This window comes from Euprymna scolopes, chromosome 42 (assembly GCF_053919585.1).
Source record: "Euprymna scolopes isolate OS-2025 chromosome 42, ASM5391958v1, whole genome shotgun sequence".
NCBI lineage: Eukaryota > Metazoa > Mollusca > Cephalopoda > Sepiida > Sepiolidae > Euprymna > Euprymna scolopes.
The window spans coordinates 62,162,479-62,185,979 of NC_136523.1; positions in this window are offsets into that span (position 1 = coordinate 62,162,479).

Consider the following 23,501-nt stretch of genomic DNA (forward strand, 5'->3'; position numbering starts at 1 on the left):
CTTTACACCTGACTGCAAGATAGTCGTTTGTAAGTTAAACGTAAACAACTTATTGTTGAGTTGTCCTCTTTAATAATCAGTTTCTACCCATCCTCAGCTATTACAAACCTTTATAGTGTTGTGTAAGTTGACACTCATTAACCTCGAGTTGCTTTGGGATCTTGATAAGCGGTGGCTCTCTAGTAAAAAATAAAATCTTTTAACCTTCTTTACGTTCGTCTTGTCACCTCCGCAAATTTACTTTCATTTATTCATCTCGTATATAATAATGTGATTGCAGAAATTCGCCTCTGCAACAACATATGCCACATACAAATGTATTATGCCTAGAATATAAGTCACTATCTTCTGTAACTTTAGAACGACATTTTAGATAAATTTAGTCGTTTTAATAAAATCTTACATTTCATTATCGGAGCAATATCATCACAATCGCAATATCTTTAGACTAAGTAGTTCCAATTTTTACTCTTAATCTAAAGTCCTCAAACCGCCCTCAACCATCACAGGGAAGAAATGCAAATATTATAGCTATATTGTTCTGGCACCCTTCCTAACTGGATCATGCACTTATAAACATGCAATTATCTTCCCATTTCCTGTACTGAAAGTAATTTCTACCTCTAAAATTCACGCAATTATCATTGGCAGGGAGCTGAAAAATCGATTATTCCGGATTACACACCATATTACAAAAACGAACGCGTCTGACCTTTACAAATATGGCGACTCTCTCTACACGAACCAATCGTTTTGTAAAAAAAATATCAACTGTTCATAATTAGAAATTTACGTATTATGACGCAACTACCCCTCGACAAAAACAATCCTTGAAACAAAAACCTAACATTTACGGATAGCATTGTGTTTTCTATTTCGAATTTCATTAACGAAACGACAACGATGCTTTTTTTGTTGTTTCTTTTGCGTTGTTTTATAACGAGACGTTTCCTTATTTTCATATCTGTATTTTTCTATACCCATGCACGCATTAACATCACACAGATATCCCCTAAAAATAAACACACAAATCCCTTAAACATAACATTAATATTTACGCTTTCTATTAAGTTTACGCCCCAATATTTATTCAGGTGGTAGATTATAAACCAATTATAGACAAAGTTTTTTTTTTTAATGACAAATTTCTTTCTTTGTTCTCATAGCATTTTCGCTTGGGGTTCCTGAAAAGGTTTAATTTGGAGCAAACATTCTGATAACACCCCCTACCACTCACATATTGGATGTCTATTCCGAAAGTCGTTCTTAACATGGAGAGTTGCGAGTGACCATTTCGAAAGCCGTTCTTAAAATGAGAAGGTTGAGGGTGTCCATCGTGAAAGACATACTTAAAATGAAGAGATTGGGATGTGTCTATTCCGAAAGCGGTTCTTAACATGAGGAGGTTGGGGTTGGGTAAAAACAACAACAACAACTGTACTTATATTATGTTATATTGGTTTTTAAGATATTATTTGAAGGATACAAGTAGTTTTCGCGATGTAAATCCATATATTATGCACTTAAAATCACTTGCCGCCCGATTAGTACGCACGGGCGAATAACAAATCTAATTATATCCGACCGACACCGCCCTCCCTTTTTTGTTCGTTCATAGTATTTGTGCGTGGGGATCCTGACAGCGATTATCAAGGTAAATATTTTTGCAAATATTTTGACCGTTGCTCCCACTCACAAATAATGGGATGTCTATTCTGAATGTTGGGGATGTTGCTGGTGACCATTCCGAAAACCATTCTTAACATGAGGAGGTTTGGAGTGTCCATTCCGAAAACCGTTTTTAACATAAGGAGGTTGGGGATATCTATTCCGAAAGCCATTCTTAACATGACGAGGTTGGGCTTTGGCAACAACAACAGCAGCAACAGCAACAACAACAATAACAACCGCACTTTAATTTTTATACGAAGGGAAGGTTAACGGGTTCTGCTAGTTTAATATATTGCCACTTGTTCCGTCTAAGTGACAATGTTATGTGGATTTAATTCTCAATTCAGGCGATACTAAGAATAAAATCACGAATTATATAAAACTTTTACCCGGTCATGACTAATAGAACGAGATCAAACTACCCCTGTAGTTTAAATAAATGTCACTTTCGAAATTCTGTACAGATTTCCGAGTTCGAGAAAAATATTCCCGAGTTCGACAAGATGCACTTGAAGAAAGTCGAAGTTAACATCGACCGAAAGGTTGTGAGAACAAGTCAAACATCCAGACAGTAAATCGAATAATTAAAACAATACATATTTTATACATTGTATTGAAAAATCAAATGTTTAGATGGTTAGAATTATTTTGTTCATAGGGTACAACCGTTCAGTTAAAAATATAGAATAAGATCTCATAAGGAATATTGCTAGATTTTGAAGACAAACGAAAAAAATGGTTAAAATTTCAAATATGCAATAAATAGATGTTGCCATAGCCAAATAAAAGTTACTTTTGTACATACGTAGCTCATTTGCTTGTGTTTTAATGTAGTTTTAAATGCTCTTTACACTTCCAAATATTTATTTTAACAAGCAGTTTTGCAAACAATATAATGGCAGGTTGTTTCTCCATGAAGAACACTGTAAGCCGCCATCTTGTTTAAATTGGTATCTACGACTACAAACGAACAGACAACTCGACACCTGTTCCTAGTTAACTCTAACCGACGAACTATTATAACAAACAGTAAGAACATTATCAAAGCAAATAGTATAGTTGGATCTAGATAATTTATTATATACGGAAAATATTTGAAAATTAAAATCTAACATAGACAAATATAAAGTACTGCAAGTTGGATCAAGCCTTATAAACTGGTAATACCTTATATGGTAGTGACTTTGGTTGGGCTATGTTGGCTTCTTCTTAAAAAAAGAAGTTTACATCAAATTCAAAAGTGATTCCTAGAAGCATCTATGTCCCGATCATGGTAAGGAACATGCAGCACCTAGCATTCTAAAATGGTCACACATATAGTACTGACCCTTTTCCAGGTCCCTGAATTTCGACAATCACAAGATCACCGGTGTGTTAATGTAATTATTGCGTATAAAAGGGATATTAACGTTTAATATATATTAAACAGGTTATACAATACAGGGGTTGTTAAATAGAAAAAATACTTGGCAATGGCTATTGTAGAATCGGGAATTGACCAAGGGCTTTTACTAAAAAAAAAAAAAAAGTCCCCAATCATTTGAAATACTTTAGATTTGGGTGCAATGTTTAATTTATGTACGTCCAACCGTAGACAATTGTTTTTTTTAACATTTCGATGAGAGAGTCAGTCATCGGAAACAGTAAATGAACAATTCCAAAAATATTTAGGTTTAGCTTAGGGTTAAGTTCGTGTAATTTAGGGTTAAGTAAAAAAAAAAATTAGTTTCAATTTTGTAAAGATACAATTTGTTTTCAAGATAACCAATCCCATAAAGAAAACAAGACGAAAAATAATGGGGGGGGGAAATTTTGCAACCTTGTAACTCTGTTCCCTTATTGTTTTGTCCTTAGTTCTCACATTCAATGAATGCTATTTCTGACAAAAGGAATGGTTGTTTATTTGGTAAGAATTTATCCATCTCACACTCGCTGTTTTTCTTTTTACCTAGAGTAGTATTTTTCTTTTTAACTATTCACATCAATTAACTTTATTCTTTGTCTGTGGCGATTTACATACAAAATAATAGATGCGGATTTGAAATATAGCAATGTACTTTTGCGGCCATGGTTGGGAGTGTCTTCTGACTTTGTTTGAGATAAAACAAGCCGTTGTGACAAAATCATATGCAATATATATAAAAAAAAACATTGTTTTCTTTTGTTGAAAGAATTTTACGACAACGTTATTAAGGCGTTTTTGAATTACGTTTATTCTGATCGAAACAAACGACAATTGTTATTGCGTACAAACAGAAAAGGGGAAGCCATTTTGTAAAGTCATAAATAATTATCAGATTTTCTGAATTAGGCGTACATAAAAGTGCAACTTTGTAAATTGATTTCGTTCTCCCTTGTGATTTCCGCCATCTTGAATGTTTAGGACTTTGAAGCTAAAATCAATCGCACAATGCACGTGTTAGTGAAGTGAGCTAGTTAATGTAATGGTGCATATATATATATATATATATATATATATATATATATATATATATATACATATATATATATATTAGCGGGGTTACCCGACGTTGTCGGGATTGAATGATGATCAACGAATGTTTCTCATTCCCATATTTTTATTGTCATCGAAATCGATGAAATATCCCATTTTTCAATCAAATCGATTGATTGCCTGCTCTAATTAAGGATTTATCGCTATGCACCTTGAAGAAACTTCATATGCTTCTCCCAGTGACCAAGTTCACTGTTTACATTGCACTGTAGAAAATCTACCGTTGATTTTATGAAATTATTTTTCTATAATAGCTTTCATTAAAATTAAAAATGCAAAAGTCAAGTATCATACTTCAATTGTGCTTTCCTTGTGAATGCGCTCCTGTCATTTCAAGGTACATACTATGGATTTCCTATATCTGGCATTACTGCTTGTGTGGTGATAATGGTTTGAATTAAAAATATAAAAGATAGTTCTCTTTTTAGAATTGTGGTTTAGACAGAAACATTCATTTCGAACGCGCCTCAGTCATATCAAAGCACCTACTGTTGATTTTACATGTCGAAGCTTTCGGCTTGTGTTCTAATAAAACTTTTCACATGCACTTGTAATGTTAAACTGTGTAAGATTTTTGGCCAAAATCGTCAGTTTTTTCTTCCATCGGATTATTGATTCTTACAAAACCGCCAGGAACATAAAGTACATTCGTGTATAATTTAAGAAAAATCGACCGGCCGTTTTCGAGACCATAGGGAATGAGCTAACAGATACAGAGACAAAGTTTGTTTTATATTATTGCACACACACACACGCCCCCCCACACATATATATATATATATATATATATATATATTATAAGGTATGTTTGGTAACAAAAATCAGGTAAAAATGCTCAATACTTTAGTAAAACTAAACAGTTTTCATTATTTCAACCTCGGGTTTGTTGCTTAAATCATTAAAAAATTGTTTCGATCGACAGGACAATGATATTATCCCACCGATCTCTTCAGATAATTTAAGTCAAAATAAAAGATTCTTAAAAATTACAAATAAGCATCAACAACCAATATTTGAAGTTCTGGATGGAAAGGGAAGGGGAGGAGTGAAAAGGAAGAAAAGGAAAAGACGGGAGGAAGAATGGTGGGGGAGAAATATAGATTATATGTAGTTAGGAATTATAGTTAAATTTTAAGGACTAGAAAGAAAGAATGGATTTTAAAAAAGAGTGGGAGTTGTTTGTTAAGAGAGGAATAAAATAAATGGGAAATATTACGGTGTTAGAAAGAGAATCTGAAAGAGAAAATAACGGAAAGGAGAAGTGTCAGATGAACGTTAATCGGGGACAGAAGTAAAATAAGTTGCGTGTGCTAATGCAGCCATACAACGGTTAGAAAGTCCGTTGTGACCAAACAAATGTGGTGGTAGTAGATAGACAAAGATACGGCCAGTTTAAGAAGGTAGATAGATACGTTCAATAGATTTAAGATAAGATCTTTTATATAAATGATAGGGGTAATGATAACAAATTTATAGTTTGTAAATAATAAGGAATAGTTGATAGGGTAGATGGTTATTATATTGACTATTATTACTAATGGAATAAAAATAAAAAACATATATAAATATATTTATATAAAAATAATATATATATATATATATAAACTTAAATATATAAAAATAAAAAATATATATATATAAACTTAACTCTTATATACTAGTAAATGATAAAACTCTTATTATTATTGCCGGTGGAATAAAATATAAATAACTATTATTTAATTATGAACTAAAGATAATTACCTATTATTATTATTATATATTATTATTATTATTATTATTATTATTATTATTATTATTATATATTATTATTATTATTATTATTATTATTATTATTATTATTATTGTTGTTGTTGTTATGACTGGTGGAATAAAGAATAAATAACTATTATTTTATATGTATTACTAATGGGATAAAGAATGGATAACTATTATCGTTATTATAGAATAAAGGAAAATACTGTTGTTTCCTAGTTATTACTAATAGATAAAAAGGTGATTAACTATTATTATTATTGTTGATGGAATAAAAAAATAGAAAATTATTATTACATAAATATAACTAATGGGATAAGGTATAAGTAAGCATTATTATCGTTAAAACCGAATTTTACTAGCGGAGAAAAATATTTGTATATTTTACTTCTAATTATTACTAAAGGAGTAAAGGAAAATAATAATTATTATTATTATTATTATTATTATTATTATTATTACTAATGGTATAAACGTAAATAACTATCTTTTTAGCGGCACTATATATATGTATATATATATATATATGTATATGATGGCAGCAAATTGGTTTTCGAATATTGCCATTACTTGATATAGTACATATAAAAAAAATATATATATATACATACAGAAACATGAAAACAAATCAGTGATGGGCCGCACGAAGGTGGCTTTTAAGCCCTGGCAAACTCTGTCATTCTTTGGCACACATTGATGGTCACTTCTATGTATATTCAAATGCCGCTTAAGACCACCCGCTGTTTTGAACGTCCGCCCTCAATTGATAGTCAGGCCCAATACGCTGCAGGTAACCGCAAAGGCATCCACAAGACGCTGCATATAAGTCCCCATATGAGCCACCAGATCACAGTCATCCGCATAGAGCAAGTCACGGATCGTGTTGGTGAGTACCTTTGTATTTGCATTGAAACGCCTAATGTTGAACAACCCCCCAGTAGTTCGGTAGCGAATATAAACATAATCAGAGCAACCCCCAAATGCCATCTGAAATACAACGCAAAGAGTCTGGGTGCTGGAATGTTTCCTTGCTTAACAACATTTTCTACTGAAATAGAATCAGCCAGTTTTCCCCCAACGTTGATTATAGCCTTCATATTATCGTGGAAGAGCTTTAAGATGGTTAAAAGCTTTTTCAGAATCTCCCACAAAGCATACCTATCAAAGGCCTTGATTAAATCGATGAAAACCTGATACAAACCCTTTTACTATTCTATACATTTATCCTGTAGTTGCCTGGCTGTAAAAATCATATCCTCTGTCCCTCGACACCTTCTGAAACCACACTGCGACTCAGGCAAAATATCGTCAGCAATGGGCTCCCACATTCTGTCTAGCATGATCCTACAGAGCACCTTACCGATTCTGACAGTAAAGAGATGCCCCGATAGTTTCCACATTCAGCTCTGGCACTCTTTCCCTTGTATAGCACCAGCATCAACGCATCCCGCCAATCATGAGGAATAGACTCATCCCGCCAAGCAGTCTGCAACAAGTCCGCCAAGCGTTTCATCATCTTGGGCCCAGGACATTTAAAGATCTTTGCATGCAAACGATTCGTGTCAGGAGATTTTTTCATTGTTCAGCTTATGTAAAGCTGCTTCAACCTCTTGGAGAGAGAGGGAACCTCTGCCAAGATATCCTTGACTGGATTGTTAGGAATCGACCTAACAAACTCCTGATCAACATAAGAAGGCCTATTCAGGAGGTTATTGAAATGCTCCCTTCATCTATGCAGAATGTCGGTAGGGCCTCGAAGAAAATCGCCACCATCTATCGAGCGCAAAGGAGTGGTACGTGATCTGGATGGTTCGTAAACCGCACGCAGTAGGCTGTATTAGACCTTGGTGTTGTTTGCATCCGAGGCAAGCTCTATTTCCTCAGCTTTCTGCCTCCACCATTCATCCTGCATGTTTCGCAACCTCCTTTGCACCAAACGCTTGATTGCCTTAAAATTGTCCCTCAATTGCCTTAAAATTGTCCCGATATTGCTCACCATCCGTCAAACAACCCTCGAGATAAGCATGCAATGCCCTGGCCTTTGAATCAAGCAGGGCCTGAATTTCAGTATCATTATCATTGAACCAATCCTGATGTTTACGCTCACAATAACTTAACACTCACTCACATACCTCATAGACAAACTCCTCAAAAGCAAGTCAAGTGTTTTCACAGTCAATCTCTTCCATCTCCTTTACTAGTTTCTACCTCACAATATTGTCCCTTAGACGGTCAACATGAAGTCGCATTGGGATAACCGCACCAGGTCCCCTTATCTTGGGCTTCACAATACACATAACATTTGCACGGACCAACCGATGGTCGGTCCAGCACTCTGCACCACGCATGACACGAACACTGCAGATATCTCTCATCTCACGTTTTCTGACATAGTCTATCAAGTGCCATTGTTTGGAGCATGGATGCATCCAGGTCGTCTTGTATTTGTCCTTCTGCTGAAACACGGTGTTACCGATTTTAAAACCCATCTCTGAACAAAACTGCAACAACATCAGACCTAATCTCTTCCCACTCTAGCATTAAAATCCCCAAGAATGAAGATCTTGTCGGCAGAGGGAATGTGTCTAACTACACTGCACAAAGCAAGGTAGAAAGCAACCTTTTCCGCTTCTGTTGCATCCATAGTGGGTGCATAGACACTCAAAAGAGTTGTGTAACGACCATTTACCAGAAGTAACCTCATAGTCACGATCCGGTCACTCACACCACAGGGAAGTTCTTCCAGGCTAGAAAGAATTGATGCCTTTATAGCAAAAGCCACGCCCGATTGCTCTACCACTCCAGAAAATGGTGTAAGCCCCAGCCAACTCAGAAAACTGCCCCTCATCAGCTAGCCTAGTCTCAGATAGTGTTGAAGTTCTTTAGATACAAGAGCAGATCTACGCTCTGGACGCGTTATTGTTGACGGCAAGTCAAACAGTGTCCGCACATTCCAACAGAAAACAAAAATAAAATAAATACAATAATTAAAATAATATTTTGCTCTTGTTTCGAGCACTATCTAACAACCTCGTTATACTCATTAGTCCCTACTTTTGAACATTTCAAACCGGAATTTATATATATGCATATATATATATATATATATATATATATATATATATATATATATATATATATATATATAAATTTATATATATATGTATATATATACATATATATATATATATATATATATATATATACAGTAAAAATAAATAGTGCTCGAAAACAAGTGCAAAATATTTTTTTTAGTTATTTTATTTATTTTATTTTTGTGGGGGATCAAATGGAACTGTTTACCCTCGAATAAATAATAATAATAATAAATATAATAATAATAATAATAATAATAATAATAATAATAATAATAATAATAATAATAATAATAATAATAATATAATATATATATATATGCATGTGTGTATATATATGTAACAACATTTAATAATTTAAATTTTATGACGTGAAATGGTTAAATCTAAAATCTAGAATTTTTATTATATACAAGACAAAGAATACATTTCAATAAGTATATCTCCTATATACATATACCTATAAGTATTACTCTATCTGGTATATTGAGCTATTTTTATTTAGCTATATATAAATTTATATATATATATATATATGTATATATATATATAAATTTATATATATATGTATATGTATATATATATATATATATATATATATTACAGTTTTTAAAAGGATAAGTTGAGTCATAAGAATTTGGGGGACGAAAAATAGACACTAAAAATTGGAGAGAAAAAAATAGACACTAAAATAGTCAAAAGACTATTCGACTAAAAGAAAAAAAAACCTCGAGGTATCTTTCGTCCGAATCTTGTCAAGAAAACACGTCGACAGCGATTAAAATAAAACAATTACACAATTGAAAAATGGAGGCGAAGAGGGGTGGAGGGTGAAAAAAAATTATAAAATAATATTTAAATAAATTTGTTTAAAATGTTTAAATAAATTTTTCACCTCCCCTCTTCGCCTCCAATTTTCAATCGTGTAATTGTTTTATTTTAATCGCTTCCGACGTTATCTCTTGACAAGGGTCGCACGAAAGGTATATATATATATATATATATATATATATATATATATATATATATATATATATATATATATATATATATATATATATATATATATGCATGAAGATTTGGTCCAAACAATATATATATATATATATATATATATATATATATATATATATATATATATATATATAAGGAAGCCTTGATATATATATATCTATATATATGTGTATATATATACATATATATGTGTATATGTATATATATATATATATACACACACACATATATGCATATATATATATACACATCAAGGAAGCCTTGATATATATATAGAGAGAGAGAAAGGGAGAGAGAGAGAAATAAAAAGGAACAAACTGTATTATGTGTTCATCAACGTTTTGTCTTTATTTCGAGACTTTCCCCCAGAGGAAGTCTCGAAATAAAGACGAAATGTTGATGAACACATAATACGGTTTGTTCCTTTTGATTTCTCTATTTTGTCGGAATACTGTTTTTATTATTTTCATCATATATATATATATATATATATATATATATATATATACATATATATATATATATATATATATATATATATATATATATATATATATATATATATAAAGATTTGGTCCAAACAAGCTGGAGGTAACAACTTAATTTGCAAAGCCAATCATATATTAAAAACATAAATAAATACAAATCCTTAAATATCTAAATATCTATTTCGCTTTATCTCCCTTCCACTGACTACATAATAAATAGTATTACTATTCGTTTATAACTGTTTACTATTGTTTATAATATGTTATTCTAATCGTTTTATTTTGACAATTTTTTATTACACAGTAGACTTTTGTGTGTTTTGCGCACTGTCATAAATATATTCTGAATAAAATGTTTTGAATCCAGTTTTATTTCCATAACCTTTTAGGTTGTAGTATAAGTAACCTTAAGTGGGGGGAGTTTTAAATCTATCCTTTAAAACGATTTCTTTTGAAGGATTTTCAAGTTGTCTTAAATTTGATCAAGAGTGTATAAAGCATATATGCAGAGGTTAAAATATTTTGGATATCAACGTTTCGAGAGAAATATTTGTAGACAATTTGAAACCATTCAAAACATTGAAAATAATATAAAATACCCAACATTTCAAATCTAAGTAAATGTTCAGTAATTTTGAATTTAATTTAAATAAAAATAAATAGTTAAAATGTCCTGATGACTTAATGTGTTTCTGGTTGTGTTGCATGTGATGGTTGGGGGATTTGGCTCTGGAAGTTAAGTTGATATGTCTAGAGAATATCACAAACGATTGCAGGTTTGGCTTCTAAAAAAATGTTAAAATAAAACATTACAAAAGTCATTATAAAAATAATAGAAGCCCTTAAAACATCCCCGAAGCCCCTAAAAATTAAAGGAATATTTCTTTAATTGATGTTTAAAAAAAGGTTTTCTCAAAAAAAATGTCAAAATCTGTTAAGGAAAATATTCAAGAAAAGGGGCCAAAAAGGACAAATGCACCCTTAAAAGCACACGTGGGAATAATGTTTATGAAAACAATTGGTTCAGAGTAGGTTGATTTAGGGGCTTATATAAGGCTCTTCAGAATGGAGTTGTTATTTTCAGGATTTTCAGTCCCACACACTCACCAGTTGGAGCCATTATGGGGGTTGGAGGCAAGCTAAAGTCCTAGCAACTCATGTGTAACAACTGAAGTAAAATAAATTCCCGTCGAAAAATATTTTTTTTTTTTACAGTCAAGTGAACGAGAAACGAGCATCACACATTCGTCACAACACAATTATGTAAAGAGAAAATTTCTTAAAATGGAAAACATTTTTAATGTTTCGGCTTTTCCATTGCCGGTTGCTATGAATGACGGCACTTGATTTATATTGGATAATCAATTAACGAATGATTTATATTGGATAATCAATTAACGAATGAATTTCTTTTCATCATGTGCCTCTCATTTATCGATTGTTCATGAATATGTTTTATTCATCGATATTACACGCTTCGTTGCTATGCGCAGGCGCTTCTCATCAATGTTGTCAAAACATGCCAACGAAATTTGCGCTTTTACAAACATAAAACATAATAAGCAAATACGTTTTGAAGCATAAATTTCACATCCATTCTATGTCTATTCCATTCATCCAACTAAATAAATCATTTTGTATTCTTGCCATTCTCTTTCGGTTCTCTGTGTGTCTGTTTGTAACCACCCACTCTCTCTCTCCCCTTTTTTAAGGAACCCACAGTACTCATCCAATTTATGATCTATCGAATGTTTAATAAACTAACATGTAATCCATCCATAACTAACTAGCCCTGAACTACAAACCATCCGATAAATCTTATATTGGATAAAAAGCTAAAAAAAAAAAAAACGCTAAAAAAAGCTATAAGATTACAATTGGAAGAATATCTCATTCGATTTTCTCTTTCTACACCTCGATATGTCTTTCTTTTTTTTCCCATCAAGTTTCCTCGATCGCTGTTCAGTTTTATTATCCCTCTTTCTTTTCTCTCTTCTCTCTCTATCTCTCCCTCTCTCTCTCTTTATATATATATATATATATATATATATATATCACTCTATCTCGCTGTATCTCTCTCACTATTTCTCCGTCTCTTTCCTTCTCTTCTCTCATATTTCTTATACTATATTGATTCCCATATTTCTTATACTATAGCCTGTTCTGCTTTCCGTTTCTCTTTCGTTCTTTCTCTATATCTATTAAGATATTTTAATTTATTAATCTCTTATTTTCTCTTTCACATTTTCTCTCTCTCTCCCTGTCTCTCTCTCTCTCTCTCTCTTCAGTAATTACTTGTGATATGGTTACAAGACTCAGCATTCCTATCCCTTCGCTGTTATCTACATGAAGAAGGCCAGAAGAATAGTTGACTAAAACGTGATAAAAAACTATAACTATATAGATGGGGATAACAATCAATACACAAATTATGAAGCCTAAAAGGATAATAAAAATTAATAATCATAGTATATAAAACAAAACCTCTCCCCCCCTCTCTCTCTCTCTCTCTCTCTCTATATATATATATATATATATATATATATATATATATATCAATGCTCCGATGAATGTGGATTCTTCGTGTATTAATATTAATATTAAAAACTGTTCTTTATTTATTTAAAAAGAAAATACAACGTTGTTATATATAGCTCGTGGAATTTGCATTCATCTACAAAAGATCTAGCTAATTTGTCTATTCTTTTAAACATTCATTTTAATTAATTCCCAATAATTTGGCTTCAGTTTTCTTATGGGATGATCATCTTTATTTAACTATTACGTGTAATTATATTCATGCGGATATTATACATGATTTATACTTGCGTAATATTCGCATAAAAAGGTTATAGTAAACGAAAACCTCTTTCTATATATATTTATGTATGCGTATATATTTTTAATTAAAAAAAATTGCCCACCAAATTCCTGTTTCAGTTTTTGGCGTACAATATATTAGGTATTCGAATCCATACGAAACTTAATGTTTGAGCTTTAACGGGGGAAAATCGGTGCAAAAGTGTGAAAAATCAAGAAATGGAGTTTGCCAGGTGAAAGTTGGAGGACGACATTACGAATATGCATGCGTAACGTAATAGATATTGGTTCATATTTTAATTTTTAGCCTTGTAGCAAACATGTCTTCATAGCTCAACCATTAATGTTAAAGGAAAAAGTAAATCGCAAGCAAAATGTTTTGGTTTCGATTCTCGTTGGTGGCGCACAAGTCATTTTTGTAAATACTTTTAAAATCATTACTATATATAAGGTCCAATATAATATAATAAGAAGAAATAGGGACAACAAAAAACAACAATTTCTTTAAAATGTCGGCGGTATACTTTCATTTTTTTCACTTTCCCTTCTATTTTTGGTTTTCTCCGAAGGAAACATTTCAGTAGTAAAAATGCCTCGATGGAAAGGCGACTGGAATTCAGTTGTTTAGTTTTTAATCAAATGTTTGTTTTAATCGCTATTATTATTTTCCTTCCTGCAACTTTTCAGTTTTAGTCGAATAATTTCTTGGCTATCAGACATAAAAAAACTTTTTGTTGTTATGTATCGTTCTTTTTAACTCTGTACCATATAATATTGTCCCACAAGCCACTATGACAATATTTATTTTCTTTAAATCTTTAATAAAATACTGTATCACCAGAAATCTTATATAACTATATATCTATATCCATATATATATATATATATATATATATATATATATATATATATATATATATATTTATATATATTATATATTATATATAAATATATATATACATTATGTATATATATGTGTGTGTGTGTGTGCTGTACATTTAAATACTGATTGTCACAAAAAATCTATTTATAATTATGATTTTTATATAAATATTATTTTATTTTATGTATTTATTTATTTTTAATATGTTGGAATATGTTCACATAATCGTTCCATTTTGTATGTAGATATGCTTGCATCACATAAATCATTCGGGAGAAATAAATATTAAAGGAGAGTCAGCCACATATGAGTGGATGAAATAAAACAATGTAGATTCGAGGAAGCATATGTATATACATCTATATAATAAAGTTTAACGTCTGTGTCTTTCCACATATATATATATATATATATATATATATATATATATATATATTATGTTGGGCTTGAAACCGATGATAGCAATGTTTTTCTGAACTTCTGTACAATTAAATAAATACATATTAAGCTCCTATATCGAAAAAGTTTTTCTTTCTAATCGAGCACTTTGTTGGAATTCTTTCCCCCAAAAAACAGTATATATATATATATATATATATATATATATATATATATATATATATATATATAAACAGTTAATAAAATATAAAAAAACACACTTTAAAATGAGTTAAAAACATATTTAATCTGAAAAGGAAACACACACACACACACACACACACACACACACACATATATATATATATATATATATATATATATATATATATATATACGATCATCTCTATATTTTCCGTAATTTCTACATATCTATATACCTAAACCATTTTATATAGATTTTATATATTTGTCTGTTTTTATTTTTTTTTTAGATTTTACACTAGTGACATAACTAAAAACAAATGACGTAATGATGTCACAATTAATTTTTATGACTTATCTACTTTCACGCACACACACACACGCACAAATTACTTGATAGTAAGTATTCAGAAAGGAAAGCAAGAAAAAGAAAAAAATAGTGGGAAAGAGAGTGAGAGAGAAAGAGAGAGAGAGAGAGAGGTCTACAAGGAAAAGAGAGCCAGAGGAACAGGTAGAAGCAAGGATATATCTAAATTTCTATATAATAAATACTTGCCAAACAGTCAACAGGTGGTCTAGTGTATTTATATACTTGTTATATATTTTTCCACTATTATTTCTCACCTCTTAATTTCTCGCTTTACCTAGTCGAAATTTCGTCTCTACTTACTTACCGACTGTCTAACTTCCTACACTAGGAACATACCAATAAATGTTTCATTTATATATATATATATATATATATATATATATATATATATATATATATATATATATATAGTTCTTTTTCTGTATCTTTCTCTCTTTTTATCCATCCCCTTTCTTTCAGTCTATCTTATCGCAATATTTTTTTTTCATTTTTATGTTTACTATTCGATACCTCGTTCCATATTGCAATCACCGAATCTATGTCCATTTTTTATGCATTCTGTCTTTTTCCCTTTTCCTTATAGATTTCTCTAATTCCCGAGCCGCCATTTTTTATCCATTCTTACACGCCAATGCGCATGCGTCAAACACACTATACGCAATTTTCCACTTCCGCTCAAAACTATCACTTTCCCATTGGCCGCGGTCGCGTCCATTTTCTATTCTTTCGTTCATGTCTACGGCACACCCCGCTGTGTAAACCGGTTTCAGAAAATGAAAGCCGAGAATCCACCAGGGAAAGCCAACTCACAGAACATCCAATTACTTATTCATGTATTCATAGCAGCCAGCATTTTTCTGTTGTTTTATTGTGGGTTATTTTTCAGTTTCTGCTCATTCACTATTGTTCTTTTATTTTTCTGTTATTGGCGGTTTCTTTTTTTTATTGTATTTTTCTTTTGGAAACTCTAGCCCAACATTTTTTTCATATATTAAACGTGATTTTTAATTCTGTTTTATGTTTTTCTTTTTTTTTCTTTCGTTCTTTCAGTTTTTTCTTTTGATTGTTGGTTGAATGAAAATGAGTATTGAGTTTCTCGTCCTATTTATTAGGATTTTCCTCACGATTATTGACCGTGTTGCACAACCAACAGATTCATACATATAAGTATATAAGTAGATGTGAGTATATCTAATACACATATATGCCTATCCATGTATGCATATATAAATGTATATCACTAAATATTACTAAAATATTAACATTGTATAACTATAACACTAAATTATCACACACGTAAACATTATACATACATATATATATGCATATATGTATGCATATATGTATATCAGAATAAATAATACATCACATGATGTATAAGTGTATAATCACATAACATTATATATATATATATATATATATATATATATAAGAACAAAGTTGTAAAATAGAATTTTTTAAAAAGTTTTCATTATTCGGCAGAATACTCAAAAGTTGGGTGCTCCTTATCTGAAGAGTATCAAAGAATGCTATTTCCTCTCATCAGAGGAAAAAAATGTTAGCGAATTAGTCAGAAAGTCACGTTAAAAGTTTTTACATTTCTGTGTATTTACTGGTTGCTGCATAGGTTGAAACTTAAAGTTTTATGATTTGTAGTCAAAAAACTTAAAAAGACTTTAAAAAAACATAACATGTAAATATGTAAAACAGTCCATGTGGACAGTTCATTCAGAGTTCAATGTTATAAGAAAAAAATATAAATATATGCATATATACATACATATATATATTCTAATCAGTTTTTAAGTTTTTTAATTTAGCTGTAAATTTTTATGGTTACCATGTATATATATATATATATATATATATATATATATATATATTCTATAATATAAAGCTGCACGTCTGTGTGTGTGTCTGGTTACGAATAGGCTCCTATATGTTTGAGTATTAAAAAAAAACTGATAACATATAATAATAGAAGATCAGGAATGGGTATGTTTGATCTGGCAGAACGGTGGTTCATAAAAATTGTGGGGTCTGCGTTTGCACCTGGCCCCCAAAGTATGGAAATAAAAAATGGAAAAATAAAACGTGTATAAGGGTTTTTGATATAGATGTACATAAGAATACTTTGATAAGTATGTTTCAACTTAAATAGGGATGGTATAATACAATTGTGGAGTCTGTGTTCGCGCCTGTACTCCATGGAAATAGGCACAAACTTTAACAAAGATTTTCATATCTATTTTCGTAAGTATACTTTGATAATTATGTTTCAGTTTGAAGAAATATGGTATAATAAAATTATTGGGTGTTCGTTCGCGCCTGACCTCCATAGAATGTAAATATGTCACAATGTTGAACAAGGTTTTTTAAAAGAGGCGAGGGTCCACAATAACACCTTAACTTTAATCTTAATTAACGTAGTTTTATTTATTTATTTGAGTTGAATCATATTGTGTCGAATAAATTCACCTCATAAATTCACGTTCTTATTAAAGTGAAAACCAAAACAATAAGTCGGAACTTTAAACAATTCTCGACACAAATTTTGCATAACTCTGTTTTTTTCCTTCTCCACTTGAACGTCGCACTCTTTCGAAAATAGATAAATAGATAAGTAATAAAAACTAAGAACGTTACTTGTTATCGTGTCAAGAAAGGAAAAATCCTGCTCACGTGATTACGTGTCTTTTTAAAAACATTTACATCACCTTTTTATTTATATTTATATATCTGATAAAGCTTTTTTAGTCAGTGTACTAGAAGGAATTCAGATGATTAAAACCCTTCCTGCGTGTTCTTTACATTACAATAGTACAACCCTGAATCCGACAGCGCAATACTACACCGTTCAATACTGTAAAACTGAAACTAAGCTGTTCTGCTTGAAAAGGGCGCCATTTTCTTCTTATTCATATTTATATCGATTCTTTGCTTTAAAAAACTAAAGTAATTACGTATTTATTGTTTTAATATCCCATTTTGCTGTTTCGTATTATTTTACTAAAGTAAGTAAAGCTTCTTTATTTTTCAAAACTGTTTTTCTTTCTATGTTTTTGATATTTCGTCGATATTATTTAGTAAGAGTGTTTAGCAGAAAAGCCAATAAACGACTACCCGAAAAAATAAATATACAAGAAATAAATGTTATCATAGTCAATAAATGTTCAGTTCATGCGTTTTTTTTTGTTTTGAAATAGTTTTTAATGCTCTTTACTTGAAATAATTTCAGCGAACCGAAATTAAAACGAAATTTGAGGCGATAATTACTTAAATAAATTTTTATATAAACTACACATGCCATAATCGAATATTCCTCAAGCATAATATAACGGAAAAAATTAAACTATGTTTATAAATATTCCTTACGTTGACGGAACTCTCTTAAATTGTTAACACAGAACGCTCAGGTGCATCTCCTTCAAATTGAAAACGGGGCTCTCCATTTCAAAGTCGCTGCCAATTTGATTTTTTTAAACCGGTTCGTGAATAAAAATAAATAAAAAACTTTTAAAAACTACTTAAAAATATAAACCAATGAACTTTTCTGCCATAAAAGTAATTTTTATTGACTATGGTAACATTTATTTCTTCCATATTTATATTATTATATATATAACATTTTATCTTTGTAAGGAAACATCATTTTGTTGGTCACTCTTGGCTACGAATGGAAACAAAGTTGATATGAAAAATATATTTTCGCGAAAATTATCTTTATTTTCATCATATTTTGCTCAGGGTAAAATTTTTGAGCATCAAAACCTATTTCTTTACAACCCCTCCTTTTGATAATAATCATACTTTCATCAATCACATTCCATTTTCTGTAGGCTGTTTTTGAACCCAGTCAACGACGGGTACTTCTGCTAGTATATATATATATATATATATTTATCAAATTCGTTTATCCATTACAATATTCATATACTAATAAGCTATAAACCATGATAAAACGAATTAAATACTATTTCAAACTTTACTTCTGGCTAAAAAAATAGTATAAAATAGTATATTTATACAGTTTGAGATATTCAAATAAAACGCGATCTTCAGGGGTAAATAAAACTTTATCGGTTGGCTCGAATTCTTTGGGGTAGAATTATTTTGAGTCAAGTTCTCCGGTGTTAGATTCATCCAGTATAACAGTTCTATCACTACTGAATACACAGACACACACACTATATATATATATATATATATATATATATATATATATATATATGATTTACAGAATGTGAGAGATTGTATATAATAAATTCTACAGCCAAACGACGTCGCAGCCCACAAGAGCCCTGACAGTAAACGAACCGAAAGTCCAATACTCGAGTTTCGCCCTCATTTGAGTTCATCAGTTTGACACATCCGAACTCAGGATTCGAAACCCGAGCCTCTTGGATGCGAAGCAAGCTCTCTACCAACTGAGCAAAGGCCCCGCACACAAGAATTTCTATTAACCAACACAGATCAAGCAAACCGCGCCGAAATCCAACTATGAAATGAACCTACTTCGTCTTGACAAGAGACGCGGTTATCCAACCAGCTAATAACCCCAAGCCGATGTCTCACAAGTAGGATTTTTAACTCGAAAGGACAATGCCATCTAGCAATGCTAACCAAGCGAGCAACTTATGATAGGATTTCTAGAATGTGAGAGATTGTATATATTAAAGTCTACAGCCAAACAACGTCGCAGCCCACAAGAGCCATGACAGTCAACGAACTGGAATTCCAAGACTCTTGTGTGCGGAGCGTTTGCTCAGTTGGTAGAGTGCTTGCCTCGCATGCAAGAGGCTCGTGTTTTGAACCCTGAGTTCGGATGTGTCTAACTGATGAGCCCAAATGAGGGCGAAATCCTCGGATCCCTTCATCTCAGTTTCTTTCCGTTAAATTCTTTAAAAATGGGTTTAAAATCCATTTTTAAGGAATGTAATCTTACATTTAATACCTACGGCATTTCTGTTTATAATAAATAAGAATTCAGCATAATAATATTTATGCGTATTTTACGACCGGGCAACATGGACAGACTGAATATAAGTATATAAAATTAACATGTAGACTACAATATATTTTGGAGTACGTCACTGCGGCGATCCATGTGAAGTTTCTCCTTGGTATACCGCGATGTTATAGAGCATGCAATCAATCGATTTGAATGAAAAATGGGTGATTACACCAGTTTCGATTATAATTAAACTATGGGAGGGTGAAACATTTGTTGATCATCATTCAATTCCAGCAAAATAAAGGGTCTTCTTGCTAGTATATATATATATATATATATATATATATATATATATATATATATATAATGGAACTTTGTGCGTGTGAGAAAGAGAGAGTTCCCTATATACATGTGTTATAATTTTGTTTAGTTCAGTTGTGCATAAAAGAGTTTTGTGTAACAAAAATGCTAAATTGATAGCTGCGGTATTTTTTGAAAATATGTTACTATGAGCTTGGGTTAACCCCTTTTGTATTCCTACACCATAGCCTATGATTGGGTAGATGTAAGCATTGCCGTTTTATGCATGTCAATCTACACAAAGTGCATAATGCGAATAGAATAGGTAACTTCTACAGCACAAAGAACCCAAACAAAGAAAGATTCTGGTGAATTTTTAAAAAGAGAAACAGAAAAGTGGAAGGAAGACGAATAAAGAAGAGAGAGCATTGACGATTGAAAAACTTTGATGATTGTAGAAAAAATAGAATGGTAAATAGAGACGGAACAATAATAACAAAAAGAAATGAAGCGGATCTTGAATTTTCAAAATAATAAAGAATAATAAAATGCAATAATAAAATGAAATAGAAATCAAAAATAGGAACAGCAAAATAAAGAAAGGGAAATATTTTTTAATTGATAACAAAATTAAACTAGAATAAAAATAAAGTAGACATATAAATATAAGGCATTTGAAAAAAGAATAGGAAAATGGAAACGAAACAGAATAAAAGAAACGCCAGCAATAAATAATGTTTATTAGGATTCATCAGTGATTAGAAATAGAAATAGAAAAAAAAACTTTGATAAAACTTTAAGCAAAGGAATAAAATAGACAGAATAAATAGAAATATGAAATGTTGATAACAATTCCAAAATAGGAATGGTAAAGAGGAAATTATACAAAAAATAAATGGATGAAAGGAAATTGGTTTTGATAAAAATATAGTAAAAGGAAAAATGTTATAAAGAAACGAAAAAGAATATTGAAAGTGAAATAATGTAAAATTTTGATGAACATGAAAAATTAGAAATGGGAAAGGTGAATTGGCAAAACGAAAGAATGGAGTCAAAACTGTTGATAAAATAGAAGAATAGAAATCGTGAAACAAATAAGAAACGATCGGAACAAAGCGGAAATATAAAACGAACTTGTTGCTAATATTAGAAAAACTGGAATGATAAACGGAAACGAAATAACAAATTTAAAATTTAATAGTGTAAGTGAATTTAGAATTTTAGAAAGCATTCAAAAATAGAAACGAGAAAGGATACGAAAAAAATATAGACAATTAATAGATATTATTATAACTACTAGTAAAAGAAGATTGAGAAAGGAAATTATACACAAAAGCAAGAGAAAAGGTTCGTGTTTTGCCTAATTGAAACCGTCATGAACTTTGTAAATTTTCTAAATTGATTTAATTGGATCTCTTGTGCTACACATTAGGCTAATTGGGAAATGTATAAATCTCAGGTATATTTTAACTAAATCTTTCGACTATTCCTTTATAAAATTTTGTAAGCGTTTTGTAAGAACTTTGCTTTTATTTTAGAATTTGTGCTCCCTTAAACATATGGTTAACATAGGAAAATTTTAATATAGGAAAATTTTAACATAGGAAAATTTTAACATAGGAAAATTTTAACATAGGAAAATTTGATCGTCTACATACATTTTAAATAGGTATTTTGGCTGGCATCAAATTGCTAAAAAGACTAGATGTTGGCGTAAAACTAGTAAAACAAATATAACCAAAGAAATTATGCAAATGGTAGCAAAAAAGGAGAGAGAAGCAAATAAATATAATATATTTACACAAATATTTATACAGATAATTATACAAATATTTATACAGATAATTACACAAATATTTATACAGATATTTATACAAATATTTATACAGATATTTATACAAATATGTATGCAGATAATTATACAAATATTTATGCAGATAATTATACAAATATTTATACAGATAATTATACCAATATTTGTACAGATAATTATACAAATATTTATACAAATATTTATACAGATAATTAGGTACTTGCGCAGAATTTGCTCCAGACGTAACTGGTCGCTCGGTTTTACTCAGAACAACATCAACACGGTTTTCACCGAGCGTCGCCGAGCATTGCTGCGCTACTCAATACGATTCTGCAAATAATATTTAAATAAAATAAAATCGTCAGAAAAATAACTACTATACACAAAAAACCCAAACGACCTACGGTTACAATACTTGTTTTATTCTTGTAACAATTGTTTTTAAGTTGAAAAAATAAACAAATATTTTTTCAACCAATTTTTTTGATCAAACAAAATTGAACAAAACTAATTTGTTGTGTTTTTCATATTTTCTTTAACAACGCTTTAAAAACATTTTTATATGTTTTTATCCAGTATATATATATATATATATATGTGTGTGTGTGTGTGTGTGTGTGTGTGTGTGTGTGTGTGTGTGTGTGTGTTTGCACTTTTTCTTTTTTTTTGTAACTAATTTAAAGTATACTTTTTTCTGTTCATATTTTTCCTATAGGTTGGGGCTGGGCAACCGACTTTTTTAAATCAAATTAAGACAACCGGGATATTCCTTCAGGATTAGGTAGACTTTTCTACGGTCGCATTAGACGATGTCAAAGTGGGGTGAGAAGAGACAGCGGATATGGAAGAAACTTCGCCAATCCAACCGGGTAACTTTCCGATATATGGTTTAGGATGTAGACAAAAGGATCATGACCAAATTTTTGTCTCCACATAAACTCGAAAAGATAACTGTTGAGAATCTCCCAGCTGGTCCCGTTGATTTGTTTTTCTTCCAATATTTTCCTCAAAGATCATCTGCTCCTTTGCCGCCTATTGATCGGCGTCTTACATTAGATTAAAGTCAAACTTAAGCGCATGACGTCATGTTCCGAGCAAAGCCGAGTGGATGGTTAGTTAGGTCTGGTTCAAATGCCTAAATAAAACCGTCATGAACTTTGTAAATTTGCTAAATTGAGCTTAAATTTAATGGGATCTCTTGTGTTACACATTAGGCTAATTGGTAAATGTATAAATCTCAG